Source organism: Amblyomma maculatum, chromosome 11 (genome assembly GCF_055883805.1).
Source record: "Amblyomma maculatum isolate TAMU_Amacu chromosome 11, ASM5588380v1, whole genome shotgun sequence".
Classification (NCBI taxonomy): Eukaryota; Metazoa; Arthropoda; class Arachnida; order Ixodida; family Ixodidae; genus Amblyomma; species Amblyomma maculatum.
Window position 1 is genome coordinate 100,747,330 of NC_139354.1, and position 6,000 is coordinate 100,753,329.

At 46.1% G+C, this 6,000-nt stretch overlaps 1 protein-coding gene across 1 annotated transcript in view; it reads right to left on the reverse strand.

Annotated features, from left to right (window-relative positions):
* Nucleotides 1-5,575, reverse strand: part of LOC146174501 (uncharacterized) — a 151,120-nt gene extending 145,545 nt beyond the window's left edge. The window contains exons 1-2 of the mRNA XM_084583576.1: nucleotides 5,365-5,575; nucleotides 839-901 (exon numbers count right to left, since the gene is read on the reverse strand). The gene's annotated coding sequence lies outside the window, so the exon portion shown is untranslated. The remainder of the gene's footprint in view (nucleotides 1-838; nucleotides 902-5,364) is intronic.
* Nucleotides 5,576-6,000: the final 425 nt, after the last annotated feature.

Genomic DNA, 6,000 nt, shown 5'->3' on the forward strand with positions numbered 1-6,000 from the left:
GGTCTATATATATAGTGCCTTTTCAAATTTTATTATGAAATATAGGTACCCACAAGGAGCATAGAAGGGCCTACAAGACTGCAGTTGCCCTCAGTAGTTTTGGTTCTTTGCACGTATATGCTCTCTACATTAAAAAATATGTTCATTAGCAACTGTCGTATTCAGTTTTAGACAATGCTCCAAGAATACACCACACAAATTCCATCGTGTCTGCCTTTTCTACAAAACTCTTTTCAAAACGGTCGTCTTGAAATGATACGAATATGTTTCTTATAACAATTCTAAACGATAGGTTTTATACTCCTCTTTACTGCCAGTACTGCCCTTGGAAACAATGGTTTATTCATGAATTGGATGAAAGGTGGAGAGCATATATTACTGAAAGGTTGATGCTGCTCAGAGTGGTGTCGTCCGCAAACAGATGTTGAAAAAGAATATTTGCACTTTGACCTACCGAATAGGCAAACCAAATTCTAAAGCAATTGCGGGCCCTCATGATTCAAGCCAGAGCCCTCGAGTGACGCTATCAATATGATTTTATGTGTGGCATGCCATCGTGGTCTCGGCGCAAAAAAAGGCGGCGGCCTCAGCACACCTGTCAAGCACGCGCAGTTCGTTCTTCTTTTGCGTCGAGAACGAAGAACGAACTGCATGTGCTTGGCAGGCGTAATGAGATGCTTCCATAGCTTGCAATTATGGATGAAGCGTTTTATTCCTGTGCCACTCATTGGCCTTTACCGGGAGCTTTAAGATGTTGATCACGACAGATGCTTCCATAAAGTTTGTGTCCCTATTGCAAAAACCAGTGCAACTGGGTGCCAGCGACCCAGCGCCATACCTGATTAAGGTCCCAGTTTGACGCTGGAAACTGGGCGCACTGGGACGCTCCGCACAGGCGGCACTGTTCGCCCGGAGAAAAAGAAGGCGTGGGATAAAAATTAAAAAGTAAAAATTAACGAAACAAGTTAGGTACATAAAAAAAACTTGAAGTCAAAAAAAAGACAAAAATAGTGCACCATGTGCGCCTCGAACTAAGTCCCTAGGCACATATCAATCATTAGCTCAGCACACATAACCACTCGGCCTCACCGAGAACTGGATGTTAATGAAACATTCCTGCATTTTATGTCATGACTCGCACTTATAAGCTTGGGACTTTATGTTTCGCAGTCTACAAGCCATTGTTACCTCTTTAACAATTGCAACTTCTTGATCATTTTAGCTTGCTGTCTGCTCTCTCGACCTGCAGCTAATGTTCTGGGTGCCTATGCGCGCTATTTTGTACACTGGAATCATTTTAACAAGTGGAGTTTGTCATCGCTGGCAAATTTACCAACTCAGGCTCTTGGGTGGTGCTCTGCTACCGTGGGCGTAATTTTCGCTGAACACGGAGCTTTAGTAGAAGCCTTCAAGGAAAAAAGTGCGACCAAGCTTCAATACCGGCAAGCGCCGCAGCGATGACCCTAATTGCGTGTAACTAAACCTTATTTGTATGTAAACATTGCGGAAAGCGTTGCGATGACCGAGTGCTCGGCTGCTTGATACGCAGAGTTAGAAGGAGCGCAAAAGCTTAAGAAACAAGCCAAATATCATGTATTACAAGCGCTGTATTTTGTTGCTTTTTCTCTCATGGGCCCATCGCTCGGTAAACTACTATCTTCCTGGTTTTAGTTTTTCTTTCTGCTGTTTATACTGGGCCGTGGTGCAGGCTACGCTCGCCTGCGATTGAGCCCGCATTGAACATTTTGGCAGTAATCATTGTGTTTAAGTGCCCTTAAGATCAGCTGTGAAGTTGGTTATGCATGATAGCCAACATTATTCAATTCCAGCTTTAGTTGTGCGTTAATCGCCAGTGTGTCATGAGATCGAGGCGCGGCGGTCGTTGTCTCTCTCGAAACGCTCGAAACGACCTATCGAAACATGGAAACTCTAGAAAAAAGATTTTGTCTTTGTTTTCTTACAAATGCCCAACGACTTCGCAGCAAAAAGTTTTTGCTTGAACCATATTTTTCATATGCCCCCCGATGGTCGATTGAAAGTACGCTGTTGCCCTGTTGGCCCCTGAGGGATGCTACTCCGGCTGACGCCGCAGGCCGCACCGGCTATAGTGGGGCACTGGGACCAGTGAGGCCCCAGCGCACATACAGCGCTTCTCCCAGTACATCGCGGATGCCAGCGACGCACCTAGCGTCAAAAGGCTAATCCCAGCGTTTTTCTCCCATCGCACCAGTGCAGCCAGTGTCTTCCCGTTACTGCTCCAGTGAATATCGCAGACCTCCAGCGTGCCCAGCAGATCCAGTGCAAGACCAGGGCGAAAATCTTACTGGTTTCGCACTGGAGACGCTGGTTTTTGCAATAGGGGTTCTTTTCTGTTTTTTGCCTCTCAGTTTTCAAAAGTTTCGTCAGTGTAGCACGGCCATTCCGTTTTTTTGCTTCCAGCGGCTACGAGAAATATAAACCATTTCAATGAAAGAAAATGGCTTGCAATCGCGTGAAAAGAAGTTGTGCTAAATATGTAGGTGCGGTGCGCTGTAGGATAGGTACTTTTATTTGTTTTTCTGCAAGAATAACTTTCCAGCTTGAATTGGGATATCGGGATACCTGGACACGGGATGAGCAGTATATTTATATATATATATATATATATATACATATATATATATATATATATATATATATATATATATATATATATATATATATATATATATATATATATATATATATATATATATATATATATACTTTTTTTTCTTTTTTTTTCCAATATTACAATAGTTCTAGCGCTCTGTGTGACGTACTTTCACTGTCATTTTTTTTAATACTTCTCAATACCATGATCAAAAGATAGCTTCTGTTGAGAACCCGTTGAAGAAAAATAGAAGAATATGTTTGTCGTGAATTATTCGTTATACTCAATTGGTAAGAAAAAGGAACGCTTATTCAGCAACTGCACGTTGTAGGAAAACAGTTACCATGATAGCCGTAAATTTATTGTCGCGAGCATTTACATCTCATCGTGAGATGTTCCCACATATCAGTGATTTCCTTGATAAAAGCAGTGCCTCTATCCTTGAGCAATATTTTCCATGATGAATGACACGCAGTAAACCACATTAGTACAAAGCATCTGAATTAGATATTCTGGGTGAGTGCGTTCCTAAGAATTAAATATACTTGTATCCAACATGCAGTTCGAGGTCTAAACTAAATAAAGTGCTTATTGCAGATTCTCGCTTGCGTCTTCAAGTGGAATGTGTGTAGGTGTGGCTTGGCGGTAGTTACAACCCCAGAGCCGAATTAATTCCTCTACAAGGTCAGCAGTGAGCTGCCGTCGGCGGTCCCTGATCACACGTAGAGTGCATTGACGGAGAACATTCGAATGGAGCATATACGACGACACATACTTGCCTTGACATATACAAGAGCTGACATCTTCACATATCTTGTCAAATAATCCACACACACTAAAATCCAGCCGTTTCCTTTGTAGACATGAAAAATGGGCAACGAAAATTGATGGCAACCTTTCAAAAGGAGCCGGTGGTTACATTACCGGTTGGAGAATACCAGCAGGACAAGTGGTGTGAGACTTGAGATCGAGATGCACTGTTTTGTGGTTTTAAACATTTTTCACGTTTAAAAGCGCTAGCGAAGTCTTTGCAATATATAAGAGAACTAAAAGTGACCCAATGCGATGTCGTTGCGCTTTCCGGGTAGCTCAGAATTGCGGAGATTTCGCTGGAAAACGAAAAGCACCGATACACACTCAGCCAAGTAATTGTTTTATAGGAGGCAATTTGTATGGTAAACGATGTAGAATATGCTCCTGTGTGGCCGCAGCAGCAAACCGTTGCAGCGTGAGGTCATTTTGTTGCTCTCGACGGAAGGTCTTTGTGTATGAAAATGGCTTGGAAATTGAGGCCAAAATTCCTGGAAGTCTGCATCTTCGGTAGTTATTGGGAATGAATGGAAGGCAAGTAGTTACCATCACTGTGGCGACGACGTCTTTTGTAAACGACAGAAAAGTCATATTACTGCAAGCGCAACGTACAACGCCCAAAACACAGATATCGCGTAGGCATATGAGCCAGCAAGAGGAATGATGATCTCTCACGATCGTGAACGAAGATCCATATAGGTATCCGGCCACTTCGCCCGATGGATCTTACGACTTCAAGAATTTGACGTGATCGTAGTCTATTAGTCGGGCCGCAAGCATTCCGACGCAGACTGCTCCTCCCGCGCTCCCATCAACGCTCCCGCGAAAGAAGATGACGACGACACCATTTTGGGACCGGTAAGCGTCAGGAGTTGTGCGCACCAACAGCGCTCCGACTCGGACTTGAAAGACCTGCATGATAAGACCGCTTCTCCTCCAGCTGTGTTCAAGCGCCATTTATCATCATGAAGAACTTCGCACCCAACAGGACCGCGCAGCATCTTGTGCCTAAAGACTCTGGGAAGAAATTTTGCCAGCTCTGCACAATGAGCCCACATCATGTCATCTCGGGTTGGCGCGCCCGTTGCATCGAATCCTGGAGAAGTACTACTGGCCGCAACTCTCTGCCGACGTAACCGATTAGGTGAAAACGTGCCGCGAGGGTCAGCGACGCAAGTCGCCGCCGATCAGACCAGCTGGGCTGCTGAACCAGATACCTTCCCCAACCATGCCCTTTCAAAAAAGTGGGATGGATCTCCTCAGCCCCTTTCCCTCTTCATCAACAAGTGGATCATCATGGCCACCGACTACCTTGCCCGCTACCCGGAAGCGAAAGCGGTCGTACCGCGCCAAAATTAGCGAAATGTTTTGTCGAATATATTCCCTTGAGACACGGCGCCCAAGAAGTGCTCATCACGGACAGGGGAAAGTCATTTACGGCAGAGGTGATACAAGCCACCGTGGAATGCAGTGATACAAGCCATCGCCAAACTGCGTACCCTCCTCAGACCAACGGACTTACGGAACGCCTGAACAAAACGATCGTGGACAGGATCGCCATGTACGTCAACACCGAACACAAGACTTGGGACGCCATCTTCCAGTATGTGATTTTTTCGTATGACACGGTCATCCAGGAGAGAGCCACAGTGACCCCGTTCGTGCTTGTGTATACGGCAGGGAGCCCTCAACGACGCTCTACGCGATGCTGCTGCACGTGACAGGAGATAACGCCGACGTTCCCTCTTACCTGCCGCGTGCAGAGGAAGCCTGACGACTTGCCCGGCTGCGCATCAAACACAAGCAACACACCGATGCCCGGCGGTACAACTTGCCACAACTTGACGCAGAATACAGGCCGGCAAACCAAGAGTGTGTTCGAAAGCCGTTAAGCCGCCTCCGACTGAATGAAAAGCTCTTACCGTGGTATTCCGGCCCATACCAAGTCCTTCGGCGCACCGGACCGCTTAATTATCAAGTCATTCCCGACGGCACGTCTACATCTCAGCGGAACAAGACGAGCCCAGAAATCATCCACGTTGTGCGCATAAAGCCTTATTACGCGCGCTAAAGGCCCTTGTTACTCTAATATCTCGTATTCTGTCTATATTTTGTTTATTTTGTAAGTATCGAGGTAACGCCTTTTTGAGGGGGGAGAGAGAGAGAAAGGACTTCATTTGCACACGTCAGAGAGTATAGGTGTTTGGGCGAGACGTAGCTCCCTCTTTTAGCGTCTATCTCCCCCCTAGACATCGGCCGCGAATCAGTTGGCTTCCGGCGCGGCCTGGGGCCGTATTACGGACCGCTCTATAATTGAGAGCGCTCTAAAACGCCCGCTCCTATTGGTCGCCGTCGCCATCTTGAAATGTTGCGTCACGGGATGCTCCGATTGCGTCGCGGAGGCGAAAAAACAGATGATGTCGCGCACCTAATTATGCCCGTGGTTTTAGACTATTTTTGTAGAGCGCGATGAGACGGTCTAAAACGTTTTAGAGCGAGTTATAGAGGGAAAATGGCGGCGGTGGCCGTGATGTATTGGTGGTTGAGGCGGAGGCAGC